Below are 22,429 nucleotides of genomic sequence, written 5' to 3' on the forward strand. Positions count from 1 at the left end.
CAGATACCCCCTTTCTCCAACACACGTACACACACCCTTGCACCTCCACCCCAGCAGGACTGCCAGTAACTAGACCAAGATCCCTCTCTGTCTTCTCCTCTGCAAAAGCCAACAGCAGGGCACAAGGCCTAGACATGAAGACAATATATGTTGTAGAGAGAGTCAAGAATAGCCCCATGAAGAGGAGACAAAGACACCTTATCTTCATTCCATCACTGTTCTTCAAGCTAAAAAGCCCCATAATTGTTTAAAAACCAAAACAGCAGTAGCTGGAACCTCTTGACAGACCCGAGGGTAAGGAAGTTAGTTCATGGCTGAGTTGGCCCAGGCACCTTGATGTGTTTGCTTTGTTGTCTGTGTAACCAGAATGGCTCAGGAACTCAAAACCAAGTGACCTGCCCTAGAGATGGCTCACAAGGACAGACAGATAGGTTGGCCTCAGTTGTACTCTGACCACGGCATTCAGCATCCATTGTCGGGGACTGTCAAGGTGCCCTGAAGATGGACATGATCCCTGCCATCAGCAGTGAGAAGTAGACATGTAAAGAGACAGTTGGCCAGGACCCTGCAGCCACATGGTCCATGCTACCCATTGGGGCCATTCCATAGACAACCCCAGGGGCTGGAGAGACAGTTCAGTGTTTTAGAAGAGTGTTCGTGCCTTTAATTCCAGCACTCAGGAGGCAGGGGCAGGCAGATCTCTGTGTTCAAAGCCAGCTTGGTCTATATAGAACTAGTTCCAGGACAGCCAAGGTTATGCAAAGAAACCCTGTCTCAAAAACAAAAAACAACCAAAAAAGATTGTTCACTTGCTGCTCTTGCAGAGGACCCAAGTTTGTTTCTCACTCAATATTCCCAATGGATGGGTAGCTCACAACTGCCTGTAACTCCAGTTCTAGAGGATCTAACACCCTCATCTATCCTCAGTGGGCAGCTGGCTGTACATATGCACACACATACACAAAATTTTTCTAAAGAAAGTCAAGCCAGGTGTGGGTGACATACATTTTTAATACCAGTACTTGGGAAGCAGAAGCAGGTGGATCTCTCTGAATTTAAGGACAAACTAGTCTAAGAGACAGAGAGACAGAGAGATCCAAACCAACCAGGGTCATTTAATAAAACCCCATCTTGAAAAACAATAACAACGAAAAAGTCACCCCCAACTACCTGTATGAGCATGTCAGGAGACCCTACGGGAATTAGCAGCAACAAGCCAGACATTCTGGGAGCCAGAAAAGGGTGCAGAAGCTGATCAGGCCATGAATGTGCATCCTGATTAAAAAGCCCCTCAGAATGTGCCCCCCTTCTACCCTAGGTACCTGGAACACCACCTTGAGGGCCACTAAGAGTGCCATGTGGCTGACCAAGCCCACCATCCTCTGTAAACCTTAGGGACCCCCCCCATGCCACTTGCTTTCCCAACAACCAGCCCTCCACCAACACACCCAGTGGCTTTCAAGGGGTAAAGGAGCAGTAAGGGGTCCAACCTCAGGCTCATTACTGTGAAACAATAGAGAAATCAGGGACTTACTTGCATTTAGCCTCAGGGTCTGCTTTGTAAGAAATAGCTTGGGAGGAGCTTTGGAAAAGAAAATTCCAGAACAGCAAATATCTTTACATATCTAGTAGAGGGAGCACCCACCTACCCTGTCATTGCTAGGCACCTTCTCCCAAGGCAGCGTTTCCTCATCCACCCCCAGCTGGGTTTTCTGTGGCTGTCTTTGTCTCAGTCACTGGTCAGAGACACTGTCTGTTTATCCTCCAGCCAGTGGTGTTGCTCAGTCGTCCCCATGGCAACAGCCCTGGGAGTCCTGCCCTCTCCCAGAAACCACCCAGAACCTGTCCCAGCCCTCTCCAGGACTCTGCTGGAAGTCCCTGTCTAGAGAGGCCAAGAGCAGGAGGGAAGAAAGGCTACTGCTGTAAGCTGAGGATATTTGGGCTGCTCAGGGAACCTCCCACCACACATCATTCTGATCCCAGAGCGGAGCTGAAGCCCTGCCTGAGTCTGCAGCAAAGACCAATCCATGGCTACAGGAGGGACTTCCTGGGCACAGCTTGGCCAGGTCTAGAGCCATCTGGACCTGCCCTCCTGTCCAGGCCTCTGCAAGACTGTCCTCCAGAGCTGCTCCAGGGCCAGGGGCTACAAGCCAATCCTGGCTGCCCCACCCCAACTGTCCTCCAGGCTTGTGCCCCTGCCAAGCACCAACTGCCACTCCAGCTGCTATTGCCAACTGTCGCCCCTTCTCCATTCCAAGTGCTCCCTCACCCCCAACCGTTCTTCCAAAGGGCTATAGCCAACTGGCAGCCCCTTGCTCTCTAAGCCTTGCCTTCCACCTACCAGCTACAGGGCCAGGGTTTAGCATTCCAGAGTTCCTTGTATCTCCAACCACACTAGAAGGAGCGAAGCCACACCTGCTGTGTGCCTGGCTAAGTGTGGGCTAGGGGGAAGGAGAGGTCCTGAGTTCAAGACCAAGAGAATAGGTTGGGGGCAGGCCTCAGTGGACCAAGGAGAAGAGACTGGGAAAGAACATAGCAGAAGCAGAGGGTAGGTCAGCCAGACCTTTGGGCTAGATCTACCACAGGGCGGGAAATAGCCACAGTGCCTAGTCAGAAACAAATAGGTAGGCAAACTTCACTAGGCAGTGGAGCTAGACCCTGTCATAGTCCTTTCCTCTGAAAGTTTCTTAAGTAGTTTTTCCCAGCCACCAGCCCTGGGAAGGTCCTGGGAGAGGTTAGAAACTCATCTGCTCCCACCTTACCCACAGGTGCCCACCAGCCTTCCACAGTCTAAGCAAAACCCTGTTCCTCAGTCTCAGCTGGGCACACACCTCTACTGTATTGTACTGTCTCTAAGGTAAAATTTCCACACAAATTGCCATTTCTCTAGGTCCCTGCTATGGTCTTCTTTCCCCTTCCGTCTTCCCAAGCGCCTTCTCTACCTTTACCCAGTAGTCTCTGTGACATTTCACTTCTATAAGGGGATATTTTCCAATCACACTCAGAAGCCCTTGTAGTCAGTCTTTCCCTAAACCTACTTGACAGGTTGCAACCTTGGCTACCCCAGGGCACACAGAGGTACCTGGGGGTCTTCACCAGGCTCTGGGGAGGGAGACACTGTTGCCCTCACCGGTGCATTCTAGGGCTGTAATTCCATCTCAGTAGCTCAGAACAGGCAATAGGGGCTTTAAAGCCACTGCTCCCCAGAGGCTGCAGCCTTCAGGCTCACATTGCACAGACTGGCGATAGCTGTGCAGATAGCACCACAGATGAAAAGGGACACCTGGCTCTGCTTGGTATCCCGTCTGGGAGTTCCCAAGCCTCCCTGCCTGAGACATGCCACAGGAAGAAAACCTGTTGTGTCAGGCTGGTCCTAGAAGGAAGGAAAGGGCAGCATACTCTGAGTACCTACAATGTGTCCAACTTCTCCCCCATGTAATGAGTTACTTTCCTAGATTCACCTGGCCCTTCCTTCTGAGCTAGGGCCCGGAACAGAAAGGGAACAGCGACCACGGCCCACAGAGACCTGCGGAATGAGGCCCTGTCCTGCTTTTTGAGATGCAGTCTCTTCCTCCTACCAGGAGAACCAGATGGAGCCTGAGGGGATGGCCCAGCAGTTACTGCTCCTGCAGAGGACCCAAGTTTAGTTCCCTGCACCTAGGATGGGTGGCTTCCAACTGCCTACAACTCCAGCCCCAGGGATTCCAGCACCCACTTCCAGCTCCTGTAGGTACCTGCACTCACATGTATAAGCCCAAACACAGATACACATAATTTAAAAATGAATCCATAAGAAAATGAAAACAGAAAGAAAGCGGAAAGGTAAGAGTTTTGTGAGTGTTCTTGGTAGGTCCCCCCATACTAGGAGTAATCTTGTGGATGTCAGGTACCTCTAAGCTGACAAGAGGGCACCTCATGTCCTTGAGAACCTTTCCTAAAACTCATTACCTTAGTGATCAGAAAGTGATCAGACCCCGAAGATTCTACTTGCAGTACCGTCTGCTCAACGCCTGGCCAGAGAGCTTAAAACTGAAGGTCACGAGAAACAAAGGAATCCTGAGAAGTTGTCTCAGCCTACACAAATGTGAGCTGTGAGATCTCTAGGCCCCGCTGGTACCATGGGGTAGAGGAGGACGTTGGGGACTGAGTGGGAAGGTCCAAAGAAAGCCTCGCTTCAGTGAAGAGATGTGTCAACCAGGGCTTCCTGGTGCTCCCAAAGGTGTGTGGAAATGCCAGATGACTTTAGAGAAACTTGGAGCCTTGAGAGGTCACACAAGGAATTCTCTGTGGTGCACCACATGCAACTTTTCTGAAATGTAAAGTTATTACAAAGTAAAAGTTCATTTTTTTTTCCTGAAAGGAGGAAGAGAAACAAAACCAAATGATAACAAAAATAGTTCCCATGAGTTCTAGGATTGAGCTCTGAGTGGTCACTTACAATATATCTCAGCCAAGGTCTCCATTTCCAGTTATAAGAGTTAGTATTTCAGGGCTGGAGAGATGGCTCAGTGGTTAAGAGCACTGACTGCTCTCCCAGAGGTCCTGAGTTCAATTCCCAGCACCCATATAAAGAGCTGAGGTGTGGTGGCTCTTGTGTGTATATAAGCCCAGTTCCAGAGAGAGAAAGACAAACAGACCCCTGAAGCTAGTTGTCTATCCTAATGGTCTATCCTGTCTTGTCCTAATTAGAAGCCCAGATCCCAGTAAGAGACAAAAAAATAAATAAAACAAAATAAAATAGAAGGTGGACAGCTCCTAAGGAACTCTTGGCTCCCAGTGGTTTGGTTTCTGGTGGTTCACAACTGCCTCTATGTTATCATGTGACAGTAAATGATATGAGACTGTCTTTGTTAAAAAACAAAAAAAAAACAAAAAAAAAACAAAAAAAAAACAAAAACGGGGCTGGGGATTTAGCTCAGAGGTAGAGCGCTTACCTAGGAAGCGCAAGGCCCTGGGTTCGGTCCCCAGCTCCGAAAAAAAAAAAAAAAAAAACAACAACTCAGTTACAAACATCTGTCTACATGCAAATTTTGTATGTAGATAAGCATGTAGTAGTGATTTTTGTTTTTGTTTCTTTGAAAAACACAAAAATATTACGGGAATACAGTTTCATCTTAATCTCAGGTGTGGGATATGGGGCTGCTTCAGACTGTCCAAGAGCAACCGACTAGGTTTGCCTTGTGCTCTAGCAGGAGCGTGATCCTGCAAGCTGCAGATAGCTTCAGCAATTGTGTGACATTTGGAATTCTGGGAACTCCCAGAGTTGAGAGGGTATATAAATGCTAGGGCCGGGAGAGACAGTGTGGTTGTTGGTTAGTAGCCATTGGTTGCTGTTGTTTGCAGTTTTGTTATATAGTTGTGAGCAAAGAAACACTGACAGCGAAGATTAGACCTGCCCCAGAGAACTCAATGTCCATAATCAGCAGGAAGTAGTCTAAGGATAACGTCATCAGATTTCCCCTCTGTCCTTTTTCCCCTCTCCTATCTAGTGTTTAGGGGTGCTGAAAGGGTGGAGAATGTGGTGGAGAAGGGTGGAAGAAGAAAAGAACCCACAAAGTAGGCAGAGTTCGCCTACACATGTGTGTATACATAGAGAAGGCACTGAGGACCAAACTAATGCCTTGTGCATTGCACAAGCTATAGCCTCCCCGCCTAGCTAATCATAAAAACCCTTTTGTTAATTTTTTTAAAAATACAAAGAAAATGGTGTACACCATTAATCTCAGCACTCGGGAGACATAGTTCCCGAGTTCCAAGCCATCCAGGTTTACACAAGTGAGACCCTGTCAAAAATTAATAAGTAAACAAACAAACAAACAAATAAATAAGCGAGGTACGACCTTAATTATTTTATCTATATTGGCACTGAGTATGTGCAATGTCTCTTTTCTCAGGATAGTGGTCTGGGTCAATATTGATCTGTCCTGCCATCTCCAGTAAGTGTTATGGGCCTTTACCTACACTTTCACCTTTTTTTTTTTTTGTCCCTCCTCCTCATCTTCCTCCCCTCCTCTTCCTTCTCTTCCTCCTCTTCCGCCCTCCTCCTCCTCCTTTTTCTGAGATAGGGTATTACTGCTTAGACCTATGTGGTTGGTTTGTCTGTTTGTTTTGTTTTGTTACAGGGTCTCACTTGTAACCCAGGCTGGCTTAGAACTCACTGTGTAGCCCAAGCTGCTCCTCCCAACTTCCAGCCTCCTGGACGATTGTTCACAGATCCCTGACAGGCTATATACACACAGTGCACTTACCTGTCTCTATGTACCCAATACCAACTCCAATCCAGACCTCGGCCATTCAAATGGCCTTAAGGGGCCTCATTCCTAGAAGCAGACAAATCCATGAACTTAGTCGCAGAACAGTGTGACATACATCTCTTCAGAGATTTGAGGATTGTGAGCACTTTCTACTTGGGTGGATGAGGACTGGGAGTCCTCTGCTCAAGCCGAGCAGGGAGTTTCCTCAGTGGACTGAGCCACAAGTGAGCATTTGATAGCTGTGATGAAGTCCCATGGCCCACTAGGACCGTGTAGGATGAACCAGGTTCCAACTATAACCAGGATGGGGTTCCTGTAGAACACCTCTGAGATTTTCGAACAAGAGATAGACACGATTTATATCACACTAGTAAGAGCAATGTTTCCAGTGTAGGACTGATGTGTACTTGGGTTAAGCAGAGGTAAGAGGTAAGGGGGAAACTAGAGGAAGTACTTGTCTTTCTATGTGGCAATAGGTGACAACTGACTGTACTTGGAACTGGAAGCCAAGGAGGTGCAGATGTAGACATGTAACAGGTGCTGCAGGCCAGGCTTCAAGGAGAGAAAACAGGGCTGCAGGTCAGAAGGAACAAGTTTAAGAGGAAACAATCCACTGCAATTGGTCACTGAACTCCATGGGAGGCTGAGAATTGGGGTCAGAGGCAGCAGTGGCAGTTAGGTAACCTATGACTCCTTCTCCCTCTTCCCAACTGATGTTTTCAGAGGTGGTTATTCGGGGTATAGGGTAGAGCACTGTCTTTGGATCATTTTTGCCCCTATTGAGTCTCCACATCCTGCCCCAACAGGATGGAACAGTAGGGCCCTGGTCCAGACTGCAGCATGGCCTGAAGCATTGTCCCACCACAACGAATGCCCTTCAGGATCCCTATCAAAAGACCTGGACATAGGCACACATCTTTAATCCCAGCATTCATGAGGCAGAGGTAGAGAAAGGAGGATCTCTGTGAGTTCAGCCGAGTCAGACTGGTCCACATAGAAAGTTCCAGAGCAAAAAAGCTACAGAGTGAGGTCCTGTTTAAAAATATTTTTTTTCATTTGTGGCTACAGAGATAACCTAATAGTTAAGAACACTTCCTGCTTTTACAGAGGATCAGAGTTCAGTTCCCAGCACACATATCAGCTGGTTCACAGCTGTTACCTCCAGCTCCAGGAGATCCCATCTCCTCTTCTGGCCTCCTCGGATACCGGAACTCAAGTGGTGGCAGACACAGGCAGACACACGTACACACACATATACATATAAACAAAAATAAATTAACAAACAAAAAGCCCTCAGCAGGATGACCTCCTGCTGTGGCCATGTGAGACAAAGCCACTCCTGTCTCATCTCCCCTGCTGCAGAGTTCTAGGCTGAAGCTTCTGTAACCCAGGAGGTTCCCACAGCTCAGAATCTAGGATCTGAAGGCAGCAGAAAACACCTGAAAATGAAGGTAAAAGGCCATTCCTTCCTTCAGAACACCACCTCCCCAGGCCTGCTCAGATAGACTCACTACCAGTCTTCTGCACTGTAAAGAACATGGTTCCTACCTGGGCACCCAACTTTAGACATAAGAGGTTCCCAGCGCATTCTCTGTCTACCAGACCAGCTGTACCCTTCTCCAATCCCTCCCCGTACCAGCCCCAACGCCAACCCATTCACAATCTAGGGTTCCTACCTCTATGATCACCTCAACCCCCAAAGGTTTTTCTTGCTCCTGCCCCTTGATGACTCTCAGTTGTCCCAGCAAATACCCTAAACCTGGTTCCTAGCCACCAAGATAAAGTCCTGTCCAGCATCCCTTGGTACCTTGCTCACTTCCCTCTCCTGGTTCCTAAGGTCCCCAATGCTCTGCAGCCATCCTGGCCAAAGCTGGAGTCACTCCCCAAGGTGCTAAGCGGTTATGGTCAATATCTGAAGGCTGACCTGCCAATCTTTCTCATCTTTTAGCATCATTATCAAAGGAGAGTTGAAACCATACAGTACAGATGGCTGAGGGCTAAGAAAACTGGGGAAGAGATGTTGAGAATAGAGTGAGATTTTGTAGGGTGTTTTCGGTCTTAGATAGCCGACAGATGTTTTCTCCCTGTTAAGATTTGAGCTCAAGCCAGGCATGGTGGCCCATGCCCAGCACTCAAGAGGCAGAGACAGATGGATCTCTGAGTTCGAGACTAGCCTGGTCTACAGAGTGAGTTCAGGATAGCCAGGGTTACACAGAGAAACCCTGGTCTCAAAACAAACAAAATTGAACTCAAAGTCATCCTGGTTACTACTGGGAGGCTGTGGCTGGGAGACCTTTGGTGGAAGCTGTATTGTAAACCCAGACTTACCTGCGTCCTGGTAAGATATGAGGATATATAGCAGAGAGCAAGATCTTGAGGGTTTTCTCCCCTGGGCATTTTGCCACCCTCAAGTCCACACCAGGATGGGCTCGTGTCCAAGGAAACCCCATATTGGGGGCTGGAAGGGTCTGGAGCCTTTGTAAAGGCCTTAGGGGAAAGCAGGGCTCTGCCTTTGGTTAAGCACCACATGCAAGCAGACGTTCTATCTTACTTGGTACCCCTCTGCTTCACAGCCCCAAGCCCACATGGTGTAGTTCATCAGAGTTCTCTTTTCCCAGAGTCATGGGAAATACTATGCCCTTCTACCAGGGTAGAACACCAACAACCAGGCTCCCTGACCCCAGCCCCAGGTGGCAGGCTCCATTTCCTCCTCTCCCGGGGGTCCTGGTGCCGGGGTGGAGGCTGGAGGCCTTATCAGACCACAGGTTTTCCTGAGGAAGGAAGGCTGGGTGTGTATTCCAGAACAGGCGCCTCTTTGGGTGTGCCTAGCCCAGTAAAGAGGGACATACAATCCGCCATTCCTCTTGGAGGACAGACATCTTCTCCTTGGGAGACTCTAGACCACAAAGACAAACCAGTCCACACTTTGGAGGTCAAAAGCCTCAGGGGGAGGGGGCACAGTCCCTGAAATCTCTGCCAGTGGCGGCATCATCAGGGGAAAGACCACAGCAGCCCCATCAGATGCCCAGAGGGACCTGAGGCCTGTGCAGGTGAAGAGATATGTCCACAGTCACAGGTGAAGAGATGTGTCCACAGTCACACATGCATAGGTTCACCAGACCACATCCATGACACAGACAAAAACACAGACTGAAAGCACCATCCTGTTATGGGTGCTGAACAAGATGTCGTCAGCTTATCAAGCTATATCTGTGGAATATGCACACTCTCCTGTAGGCATATGATATGTAAGCTACATATCACGGGGGCATGGTCAAAAAACCCCTCCACAGACCTTCCCAGAGGGAGGGATGTGTCCCTGAGGACTGCTTGTTCCACATCCTGTCTAGGTCAGCTCTTGAAGCTACCTTTCTCCCTTCAGGGAATTCACAGGGCCCTCAGAGAGTGAACAAACTCAGGGAGCAAAAGGGTGTTAGGAGGAGTTGTGGCTTGGAGCAGGGCCTGGCTGACGAGGCTGGCCACCAAGGATGTCTCTGCCTTGCTGGGCAAGGCTCATGAACAGCCTCCCACACCCCTGTCTAAGATGGAAGGATCTTAACTGTGGATGGGCCAGCAGATGTGGAGCCCACCTCACTAATGTGGGCAATCGGCCCGGAACACTGACTGGCCCCGAGACAAGGGAACTGCCTCACCTCACCCACAAGAGGTTGCCTCCTCCCTCCTCCCTCTTGGTCTGATCTCGGCAGCCTCTACCCCTTCCGCTTCCAGAGGCCCAGGGGCTATTTTTAACTTGGCTGAGCTGCCAGAGTAGAAGGTGGACCAAGCCCAGTAGGGAGGGCCCAGGAGAAAAGGCCTAGCAGTTTCTGTCTAGCTCCCACCCTCCAGAGGTCCAGGCATGCTAGGATCACTGGTCATTCTTGACCTTACAGAAGAATTGGTATTCCATTCACAACCACAGATCTAGGAGGCCACACAGATCTGAGGTTCAGGAAAGCACTTGAGACACACATCAAATGAACACATTTACAGTACCCAAATTAATATTTATTCTCTCTCTCTTTCTCTCTCTCTCATATAACACACACACACACACACACACACACACACACACACACACACACACACACTCACAAATAAAGAAACAAAGCACGGGAAGACAGAAGCACAAGCACAAGTGCCCAGAGCTGACTAACTTGAAGTAAAGGAGGGCACACTGCTTGGCCCAATTTGTTTTTCTCCACAAATACTAACCCAATAGGGATACTCCAGGATTCACAACACTCTCCCCACTCTGGGACCATCTTCTGAATCACTCTTCCCACAAGAATCAGGGTTCCCAGGAATCTGAGCTGAACTGAGCTGAGCTCAAAAGCATTCTCCAAAACCCTCATGCTCAGGAAACTCAGGACTAGCTGGAAGGGTAAAGGTAACGTCTCTCCCTGTTTCCTCCCTTCGCCCTGCTCCTGTTCCCCTACTCCTAGCCTTTGCTTCACTGACCGGCTCTGTCTGACCTAGGAGAGAACTGGAGTCTGGTCTCCATGCCCAGAGGCTGAGCTGGGGGCCCCACCCTCTTCACCAAGTCCAGACAGAAGAGGCAGCAGGAGAAATGGGGGCTCTGGATGCAGGACTCCAATTCCCCTCCACCCTCTCACCCCCATCTCCACCCCTGGGCAGCTCCTGGGAGGAATAAGAAGGGTGGGGAGATGGGGGTGGACAGGACATCCTTTTGGCAAGACACAGGACGCCAGACCGGAGGTTCCCAGACCCTGTCAAGGCCATAGGGGAAAAGGTCACTGGGGCCCAGGGCTAACTAATAGTGCCTCGGTAGCCAGGCCAGAGCTCTGAGAGTGAAAGGATGGATGGCAAAGGGATACCCCAGCTGCTGAGCTGCCTCTGGACTCAAGCCAGTTCAGTTGTGGAGCTGCCCACATGTCCAGGAAAAATACAATCACTGACATACACACCCCCCAGGCACCATTCCTGAAAGTGGCATCACAAATGTGTGAGAGAAACCAGGGCCCAGCTGGTCACGTCTGCCTAACTGGATTTACATCTAGATCTATCTACTCAGGGCAAGCTCACTGCCCTTGGAAGAAGGCCAGGCAAGTGCAATCCAGTGGGGGTTGAAAGCCATGGGGTACTTTCTCCCACACTCACTCCAGGAGCCAAGACAGGCTGACCCTAACCTAGGAATTTGAACCCTAGCCTAGGAGACAGTGCACCTTGGAGGAGGTAGAGGACACCATATAGAAATTTTGCTTCACTACACTGGCCCTACCAGGACCTGTGGGAGCCCTATTTCCCTACTGGGACCTGAGAGAACCAACTCCCCTACCAGGACTCACGAAAGCCCCATCCCCTAACAGGATCCGTGATGGTCTCTCTGTGGTATCAGAGTCTGAGAAAGTTTCTCTCCCCTACTAGACTCCAAGCTATCCTTCACACCTGTCAAGGCAACTACTTGCTATCTATGAGCATCTCTGTGTGCCTGACCTAACCCAGAGAGGGAAATGGCACCTGTCAGCACTTTGACATAGAGCTCAAGTCTGGAGTCACCTGATCCTCTTACTACGATGATCACCAGGTGACCCAGGGTCTCTACTCCTTAGGGTTCATGCATGGCAGACACTCTACATGTAGGAGGGGAAACATAGGAAGGAAAAGAGTCCCCACCCCCACTCCAGATTGTTGGGATGGGTAAGGCTGCTCCCAATCAGCCTTCCTCTTCTCATGGTTTCTCTTGCAATTTTTTTTACATGGTTTAAAAATATTGAGCCTAGGGAGATGGCTCAGTGGTTAAGAGCGAGCCCTGACTGCTCTTCCAGAGGTCCTGAGTTCAAGTCCCAGCAGCCACATGGTGGCTCACAATTATCTATAATGGAATCTGATACTCTCTTCTGGTATGTCTTAAGGGACAGTGTACTTATATAAAACAAATAAATCTTTAAAGAAAAAGAGAGAGGGGCTGGAAAGATGGCTCAGCGGTTAAGAGCACCCGACTACTCTTCCAGAGGTCCTGAGTTCAAGTCCCAGCAGCCACATGGTGGCTCACAACCATCTATAATGGAATCCGATGCCCTCTTCTGGTGTGTCTGAAGACAGCTACAGTGTACTCATATATAATAAATGAATAAATCTTCAAAAAAAAAAGAGAGAGAGTGTAGGGTTGTATCCTAAATCTTTCTGTATATTTGTTTTTGTCTTCCCACATCAATTGTAGATCCTTAAAGGTAGAGATCTCCCTTCTCTCGTTGTCTTGGTTTCTGTCTTTGATCAACTTGGGGAAGAAGCACTTTATTTCATCTTACAGTTTACAGTCTGCCATGAACAGAAGTTAGAAACTCAAGGCAGGAGCCTGAAGGGAGGGAACTGAAACAGAAGTCATGGAGGAATACTGCTTCCTGGTTTACTCAATCTTTCCTTCTTTCCTCTTTTCTCTCTCTCTTTTTTTTCCAAGACAGTGTCTCATTGTGCAATGCTAACTAGCCTCAAACTTACGATGTAAACAGGGCTGACTTCAAACTAACAGAGATCCTCCTGCCTCTGTCAATCAAGTACCGGGGTAGAAGATGTGCACTACCATACCCGGTTCCCTGTGCTTTGTAATACAACCCTAGACTACTGGCCTAAGAGGTGGCATTGCCTACAGGGAACTGGCTTCTCCATGATCAGCCACTCACCAAGAGAATGCCCTTCAGACTTGCCTACAGGTTAATCTGATGAAGGCATTTTCTTAATTGAAGTTCCCTCTTCCCAGATGACCCTGGCTTGTGTCAAATTGACAAGACAACAAACAAACAAACATAAAACCCCCAAAACCAAAAAAACCAGCCAGCATTCTCACTGATATGAGCAGAGAATTGAACCATAAAGCATAACTCTTGACCAAGAGAGTATTCTTGGATGAATGAAGGAATGAAGGAATGAGTGGTGAGTGAGTGAATTAATGGTGGGTTTTGGTTTTATCAATGGAGGTGGAAGCAATAAAGATGATATTGACAACATGAATGGGGCAGGTGAAAATAGCAGTGGCTGTGAACAATGTTAGAAGTGGTGGTGAAGGACTCACACCATTTTTTCTCTCCTTGGAGATGCCAGGAGGTAATCTTAAATTAACCTAAGAGATATCCTGTGAGCCCCCACCCTCTTTACTTCCTCCCACTCACACTTGGGTCACACCTTAGAGTAACAGCCCTCACTCAACCTGTGGGTTGAAACCCCTTTGGGGGTTGAACAACCCTATCACAAGGTCACATATCAGATATCCTGTATATCAGATACTTACATTTATAGAGAATAATTTTATGATTGGGGATCACCACAATGAGAAACTGAATTAAAGGGTCCCAACATTAAGATCTTTGAGAACTATTGTCACAAAACAACCATTTTTACTTTCTCGATGTCTAGCATGTTCACCCCAAAGCAGCACATTGTCCTGCTTTCTACAGATATGCTTCTGTAGTTTTTAGCTGCTTCCTTAGCCAGTTTGATCTTGTTAAGAGCTACTCCCTGAAAATACCAGAAGCATTTGAACTTTGGTCTTCCTTTAGTGTCCATCTGAGCACTTAGGCCAGTACCTAAGCCAGTGCAGATTTCGAGACATCAACCTCAGAAGCCTGTGGCACCATGAATAAACCATTCCACCTTTCCAGAAGACTTACGTTTTTCTGTATTTAGACTTTTTAAAAACTTTTCCTAAGCCAGGCATAGCGGCACACACTTTTAATCCTAGTACTTGGGAGGCTGAGACCAAGGCAGACATCTCTCTGTTAGTTTGAGACCAGCCTGATATACAGAGTCAGTTCCAGAACAGCCAAACTACATAAGACCTTGTCTCAAAAATAAACAACAACAACAACAAAAACCAAACAAACAAAACCAAAATCAAGTTTTAGATTTATTTTTATTTAGCATGTACACGTTTTGCCTGAGTGTATGTCTGTTCACCATGTGCATGCTTTGACTCCCAAGAAGACAGAAAATGGCGTTGGATTCCTCTGGAGTTACAGATAGTTGTGAACCAACTTGTGGGTTCTGGAAACTGATTCTGGGTCCTCTGGAGAAGTAGCCAGGGCTCTTAATCACTAAGCTATGTCTACTGTCCTAAATTTTGTTGTTTTTTTTTGCTTTTTACAGCTGGGTGATGGTGGTGCTTTCCTTTAATTCCAGTACTCAGGAGGCAGCATTTGGTAGGTGGATGTCTGAGTTTGAAGTTGGCCTGGTCTACAGAGATAGTTCCCAAACAGCCAGAGCTATACAGAGAAACCATGCATAAAAAATTTTTTTAAGGCTGGATCTCATAAAGACTAGATTGCCCTCAAACTTCTGAAGATAACCTTAATTTTCAGATCATCCTGTCTCTACTTTCTAAGTGCTAGGATGAAAGGCATATGCCACCATATTCAGTTCTTAGCAGTGCTAAGTTGCTAAGTATCGAACCCTGGGATTGACAAGCACTCTACAGCTGAAGTGCATCTCCAATCCAGAATCACATCTCTTGATTGCCCAGTCTTAAACCTTCTCGTGCCTTTTTGATTCTCTCTCAGCATTAACTACCAGATTCTCCACTAGATCTGTGCATTTGTTCCTAGGGCAGTAAGAGGGAATGTCTAGGAGTCCCATAGGTACCAATATCAGATGCTTAAATTCCTTGTATAAAATGTAGGCTTTGCAGAGGCAGGCAAGTCTCTGTGAATTCGAGACCGGACAGGTTTACATAGCAAGTTCTGGGTCACTTAGGGCTATACATAATCAAAAACAAACTAAACAAAAATGCATAGAACTTTAACATATCTTTTTAGGTAGGCAAGTACTTCACCACTGAGATTCATCCATCCCCTAACCATAGACTTTAATCTTTAGACAACTAAAACAACATAAATAAATTGTATGCTCAGCTGTGGATACATTCTTCAAAATATTTTAAACCTGAAGCTAGTTAAATCAGACCAGTTCATACAGAGAAAGAAGGTCGATTACCTTTTTGAAATACAACCAAGTCTGGTACCTTTAGTGGCAGCTTCCTTTCAAGCTCTGTGCCCTGGTCTGCAAGTCTTGCCTATCTTTCTACCCTCATCCCAGGACTCTACAACCCACTGGCCTTGTTCTCATACCTCCAAAATACCCAACTTCCCTCAACCTTGGGGCTCTCGGGTTCATTCCCTGAAGATCAATTCCTGCAAGCAGTCTCAGTTCCTGTTCTGTGTAGTCTCGTTTCGGGTCAAACCCTTGCTTGGGCCTTTCTTTGTAAGCATCTGCTGGTATACAGGTACAGCGGTACATACAAGTCATCTCCCCGGGGAAACAGAGCAGAAAGATTAGTGGTTCAAGGTCACCTTTGGCTACGTATCAAGTCTGAGATAACCTGGACTTTGTGAGACCTGTCTCAATAATTAAAATATCAGCTGAATAAACTGTTTTCCGGCCGGTGAAGGTGTAAGTGAAGAAGACAAGGATGGGGGAGGAGGCACCAGATCATTATTGCCAGAAGGAAAGAATGACAACCAAAAGATACCTTCCCTTGCCCTGACGATGTCCATGGCAGAAACCCAGCCAGGCAGAAGAGGAAACCCACCCTGGCATCTGATGCCTGTGTAAGGAACTCCTGCTGCCTTGCTGCCACTATCCCCACCCAGGTCCACAGGCCCTGCCTGGGACTTTCCAAGGGCTGAGCCAACGACCAAGAGTCTCTGCTAGTGTAGTCAGAGCACCCAGGCATTTCCTGAGAAGCCTCCCTTCCTTTGCTCTTCTTCCTTTCTACCTCCCACTCTGGGGGTTTCCTAAGGCCAAGGCCTGGTATTTTCAGTTGAGAGAAAGGGACTGATATTCTGACCTACTGCTGCCCCTATTGGAACCTGAGAAAAATAAATTGGAGGTGGGATTAGGCCAGGGATGGCAGGCGGGCTCCCTTTCCCCTGGTCCTCATACCCAGATACACCTGGGAAGTGCAAGGGGTCTGGCTTCAGAGCTGGACTCCAAGTCCACTGCCAAGGTTACTTGTCTTGAGAAGGGTGGACTCAGGGCCTGGGTGGGATGCCACCCACTTCCTGTATCCTCATTCTAGCACTTCAAAAGTTTCTTGGGGCCTTATGGTCACTCTGGGCAGCTGGAAGATCTGGACAGGCACATGCACCCTGTTTGGACCCAGCTCAGAGCAGTTTCAAAGCGGTGAAATTAGACGGCCTTGTGGTCTGTGCCTATCCCCAGAGCTGTGGTGGTAAACATCAGAGCTTCTCCTCTGTCTTTCATCCTTTCTGCCTCACTGCCTGCCCTTGGTAGGTTCAGGGCAAAGACCCAGACATTTTCTCAGCCCACAGATCCTGTGTTGGACCAGGTGACTCCTGGGACATGTGATGTGTGTACATGTGGGTGGCTCAACCCTGAAGTCCCAGATACAGAAACCACAGGAACCAAGGTGTGTGTACCCTCCAGGCCAATCTCCTTCCCCCTCCCTTGTTCCTTCTATCTGTTCCCTTTTCTAGTCTCCTACACATGGTAGGTAGGTCCCATAGAGGAGAGGAAGAGAGGAAAGTAGAAGGTCTGTCTGTCTGGGTTTGCTCTGAGATCCTGGCCTCTACCATCCAGGCTGTGCTGGGCTTGACCCTACCTGGGGTCTGGGTGGATGGGATGGAGGGAGTTGTAGCCCTAGAGCAGCTGTCCTAGTCTGGGGCTAATGCTGAGAACAGAGAGTGCCTGGGGGGATGGGACAGGTTTCAGGGTCCCCCGGGATCAGCTCCGGGACAGTTGCCATTTTTAATCTGTGCAAGTGACTTAGAAGAAGCCGCGAGGGCCATAACCTAGATCAGCTCAAAGCAAGCTGGGTAGGTGAGCCCCCTCCCCCAACCATGTGCCAGAGGGCGATAGAGGCCCTCCCTGGTCATAGTCTTTTCTCTATCATGTAGGACACAGATGCGGGTCTGTGATGGCTCTGCCTAACCAAGACCTGTCTACATTTCAAGAGACACTTGGCTCTGAGCTGGCTTCCTCCTCCCCTCCCCCCGGGGGCTCAGATGGCTATAAGACCATATACTCCCCAGACTGGGGTCACCTTTGGGTTCAAAGTCCTGAATGCTCACTTATCAGCAGAAGCTAGCTTTCAGTCTAGCATTCAGGGAGGTTCAGGTTGCAAGTCTAAGGCAGGAGGGCACAAGGCCCACAACTGAACCAGAAAGCACTTTGCCTCTGCCAACGCTACCTGGGTACAGAGTGGGTTCAGCTCCAGACCACGCTCCGAAGCACAGCTGTCTTACTTTTCAGTGAGTTTCCAGGGCAAGGAATGACTACAGAGCAGGCTGACTTCAATCTCCCTGTCAAGTCCCCACTTTCTACCATTAGAGCTCTCTAGAGTGACAGGCTTAGTGAAAGGTGACAGGACCCTGACCAGGATCCTCAGGTCATGCCTCAGTTCTCCATGGGCTTGGCATGGACTATGCCTTCTGTAGCAACTTATAAAGCCTCACCGCCCTCCAGTTTTCTTATAGTTCCTCTCAAGAGGCCAGGAAACATGAGGATAGGTTTTTCACAGTGAGGATCTTGGCACCCTCCATGGAGTTGAGTCCCCTTGCAAGTCTCTTTTTGGAATCTTCTTGGCTGGATTCTTTTCCAGCCTCTGTTATTGGATTTTAGGTCCCCAGTGGCCAAATAGCTAAGTCAGTGAGCCAGGCCAGTGACATGGCTCAGCGGATAAAGGTGCTTGCTAATAAGCCCGATGACCTGAGAGAGAACTAACTCATACAAATTGTCTTTTAACCTGCCCTCCAACACACACACACACACACACACACACACACACACACACACACACACAAAATCAATCAATCAATCACTGCAATTAAATCAAACCAAAAAAAAAAAAAGTACAAAAGAAGAAAAAAAAGGCAGTCACCCACCTTTCATCCACACTCAGCCTAGCTTTATCCAAGACCCAGGCTCATGGCCTTAAGTCCAGACCATAGTTTCTATCTGATCACCAGGAGGGTACCCAGGTTCTCTATAGGAGAAGGATTCCCAATGGGTTTCTGACTGACAGAGCAGAATGGCTTTTGCTGCTGTTCTAGTCAGTGGTCATGACAGTGGTCATGAAATCTATACACACAGAATGGATGCACAGTAAAAGCTCAGAGCTCCCCTAGGTGGTGTAGAGCTTTCAGATACAAGTTCTCTTCCAGAGTGGGAAAGACTCGCCAGTTGAAAGGAACTTCTGCAAAAGCATTTGAACAAATCACATGGCACGTGGAAGCAAGGGGAAACAATTTGCTTGTGCATGGTACAGCCATTTTTGCTGAGGGGAAAGCTGTAGGAGATGGTTGGGGATACCTGACACATTAGCAGAACGCCCAAGACAGTTTTAGAGAGCTTGCTGCCGCAGCAGTGAAGCACATAATATGTTGTCAAGAAAAGCAAGCTACAGTGTATGTCGGATTTACTCCTAAAAACAGAAATAACAAACTAAGAGGCTATAGGTGTGGCTCATGTGGTGGAATGCTTGCTTACTATGCAGAATACTCTGAGTTTGCTCCTCGATTCACAAACAGTATGGAGATACCCATCTATAACCTATAATCCCAGCACTTGGGAGGTAGAAGCAAGGCTGTCAAATGTTCGAGGTTATCTTCAACTACACAGGAAGATGTGGACCAATCTTGGATGTATGAAATCCTTTCAGAAGAGAAAAGGGGTGGGGACAGGGCTTGTATGGATACATGTTTATAGAGAAAGGACAGACCAAGTGTCTAACTGGGAATTTCAAACAGAGGGATAGAAAGAACACCCCTGTCTGGTGGACTGAATTAGAATGTTAAATTTTGGTTAACAATAATAAATACTCGCTTTACATCAAAACCTGGATATTTCCATAGTAGAATAGCTAAGGCCTCTGTTTTGAGATTCCCAAATGAGAAGTGAGACTACTCCCTGACCAAACAATGACCCTTCAAAGTATAGGTGAGAGCCAGGATCAGTCCCCGTGGAGAAACTGTTCACTCTCACAGTCTACAGAAAGGGTGTAGATTGCACCCTGCTCAGGAAAGAGAACTCTGACTACATCTGATCCCACCCAGAGACCTATGAGAAGCAGCATGCCCTTCTTCTCACCACTGTCAAGGGCCTGACACGGGTCTATTCCCTCAGGCCAGGTATAGGGGTACCAGCAGCAATACTGGGTAAGGATTAGTAAGTCTCCCCTTCAGGGATTTGGACCTCACCACTTCCTCTTCATGTACAAGATATCTGGCCTAAAGGGTGTGTCCTCTGTTCTTACAGGCGTTCACTATGACCGAAAGTTCAGAAGGGCTTTATCACCCCGGAATGGATGTTAGAGCCCTCTGGGTCCTTCATCCCAGGCCAAAGGGAGACAATGGGGCAGCTCTTCAAGGAGCCAGGAAGGAGAGAGCTCCCCACCCACCCCACTGTCCTTGAGGGCGCTTGATAATTAATTCTCTGTGACTCCAGATGTTCAGCAGCTGTCTTGGCCATTTCCGCCCCTTCTTTTGACCCCGTATCCGCCAGGAAGAGTCCCCTCCTGTCCTTGGACTCCAAACCACCCCCACCTTCCCTGCACCCCATTTCCTGAGCAGAGGCATTTATGCAAACTCAGCTGCTTTTCCTGAAGGCAGCTTCAGCTTTTCCAAAGCCAGGGTGCTGCTGTGGTCAGCTAGCGCTGCACTAAATATCCTCTTCCAAGGGACTCTGATCCTGGCTCCAGCCCCTCTGGCCTCTAGGACTGGTTTTCTCTCTTTCCTTTCCTTCTCCAAGGTTAGCTTTTCAGACTCAACAACATAAATCAAGAGCCTCTAGGGAGGTGAACAGAACTGGCCAGAGAGGAAGCACTGCTTCAGTGGGGGGAGGGGGATGTCCTGGACTAGCAGGCCCCAGTGGGGGTGGAGTGTGGGGGTATGGTGAGTACTCAGATGTCTCCTTGGAAGGAGTGGGTGGCAAGGATTCCTCTATAAACTGATAAGCCAGGACACAGAGTCCCATCCCCCATCCCCACCCTGTAACTCTGTTGTAAACAGAGGGGGCTGAAGGCAAAAGGACCCTGCTCCCTGCCAGTTTGTGCTGTTGCAGCTGGTCCAGTCTAAGGGGCTCTTCAGTAGAGGACAGCTCCCTTCTTGTCACATGCTTTCCTCTCTGGACAGAGCTGGTGGTTCTGGGGCACTTAGGCTCCTGTGGACTGGTGGGGTCAAGGACCAGACCAGACACACACGAAGAGTCCCTGGGGACTAGTGGCTCCAGTTCACTGACCTCTGCCCCTCAAAATCTGGTCTCTGGCTCTCCCAATCACTTCCTTCTTTTACAGGGGCAAACTAAGGGCAGGTGGGCTTGGCTGAAGACTATTCTCTGTTTCCAAAAGTCTCAGAGCAGATCAAGCTGGGAGACTGCCTCCAGTAGTAAACAAAAGGCCATGCGTGCAGACTGTCTTTCAGTGCCACTGAGGCCACTTTATCTGCAGCTTCCTTATCCTCAAAGAATCTTCTTCACCAGTTGCTGGCTGAGGAGGCAGGGGCATTCACTCTTTCTTGCTATAGAACTCACTCCTATGTCTCACACAAAATGAGCCTGGTGCCTTGGTCCTCAGGGCAGGCAACATCAGTTGAGAAGTTTCTGGAGAGTGAATGGCCCATCTTCCTTAAAGTTTTCACCTCCATCCCTAAACTACTTTCTTTCCCTACAGGGCCAGAAGTGGCCATTTCAGGAGTGTAAGGACCACAAATATCTTCAGGACACTTTTAACCACTTGACGAAAGGTGGGGTGCCCAGTGGGCTCTTTCTAGGACTGCTGTAACCCAGGATCTCAGGAAAGGAGGTTGACGAACCATAAGACACGCCCTAGTCCTCAGATCTGACCAGTGAACAGAGAAACCAAACTGGAATCTGGGTCTTGGAGCTGGGTGCATATGCATCTGGGGCAGAACTGCCAAATTTAGAAAAACAAACCTTGATTGGCGTAGGCCTTTAGTGGAAGCAGAGACAAGTGGCTCTCTTGAGTTTGAGGCCAGCCTGGTCTACAGAATGAGTTCCAGGACTGCCAGGGCTACACAGAGAAACTCTGTCTCAAAAAACCAACTCCCCCCCCCCCCCCAAAAAAAAAAGAAACTCCAGATAAACATTTTTTTAGCTCTATTTATTTTATTTTATTTATTTATTTTTTTTTTTGGTTCTTTTTTTCGGAGCTGGGGACTGAACCCAGGGCCTTGCGCTTCCTAGGTAAGCGCTCTACCACTGAGCTAAATCCCCAGCCCCAGCTCTATTTATTTTATATATGATGGTACACTGTCACTGTCTTCAGACACTCCAGAAGAGGGCATTGGATCCCATTAAAGATGGCTGTGAGCCACCATGTGGTTGCTGAGAATTGAACTCAGGACCTCTAGGAGAGCTGTCAGTGCTCTTAACGGCTGAGCTAGCTCTGCAGCCCCCAGATAAGCAATTTTAAAACACAGATATCCTTTGACTTATGATGGTGATCCATGCTATTACATACATATATGTTGTAAACATTCTTTTTTCTTTTTTCTTTTCTTTTTGAGGGGAGAGGTGGGGCAAGGGTCTCCTGTATTTTCCTGGCTGGCCTAGAACTCCCCATGTAGACCAGGCTGATCTTAAACTTTTAGCAATCCTCCTGTCTCAGTCTCCTAAGTCTTAGAACACAGGTGAACACCACTGCACCACTGTGTGAGTTGGAGGCCAGCCAGGTCTAAGACTGCCAATGACTGTAGTGTGACCCTGTCTCAAGAAAGAAGTATTTAATGGTAGCTAGAGGGAGATGGCTCAGCAGCAGAGGATTCAGAGTATGTTCCCAGCAACCACATGGTGGCTGACAACCATCTGCCATCTGTAACTCCAGTTCCAAGGGACTCAATGCCTTCTTCTGACATCTATGGGTATCAGGTATACACATAGCATGCATGCATACATACATACATAAAGGCAAAACACTCATATAAAATAAAACATTTTGTTTTGTTTTTTGAAACCATATTTCCCTTTGTAACCTTGGATGTTCTGGAACTTACTCTATAGATCAGGGTGGCCTCTAACCCAGAGATCCACCTGACTCTGCCTCCCGAGTGCTGGAATTGAAGGCATGAATCACCACCATACCTGCCTTGTAAAACAAACATTGATTTTGATTAATAATGCATTTAAGGGCTGGCAAGGAGGCTCATAAGGTACTGGTGCATACAGCCAAGCTTAACAATCTGAGTTCCAAT

At 48.1% G+C, this 22,429-nt stretch overlaps 1 long non-coding RNA gene across 1 annotated transcript; it reads left to right on the forward strand.

Moving 5' to 3' along the window:
- The first annotated feature begins 2,407 nt into the window (after positions 1-2,407).
- Positions 2,408-4,760, forward strand: LOC120101834 (uncharacterized). Its single transcript, XR_015684911.1, has 3 exons — positions 2,408-2,548; positions 2,769-2,857; positions 3,484-4,760. It is a non-coding gene; the product is annotated as an uncharacterized LOC120101834 (long non-coding RNA).
- Positions 4,761-22,429: the final 17,669 nt, after the last annotated feature.

The sequence above is a fragment of the Rattus norvegicus genome, chromosome 3, assembly GCF_021556685.1.
Source record: "Rattus norvegicus strain SHRSP/BbbUtx chromosome 3, alternate assembly SHRSP_T2T, whole genome shotgun sequence".
Taxonomy (NCBI): domain Eukaryota; kingdom Metazoa; phylum Chordata; class Mammalia; order Rodentia; family Muridae; genus Rattus; species Rattus norvegicus.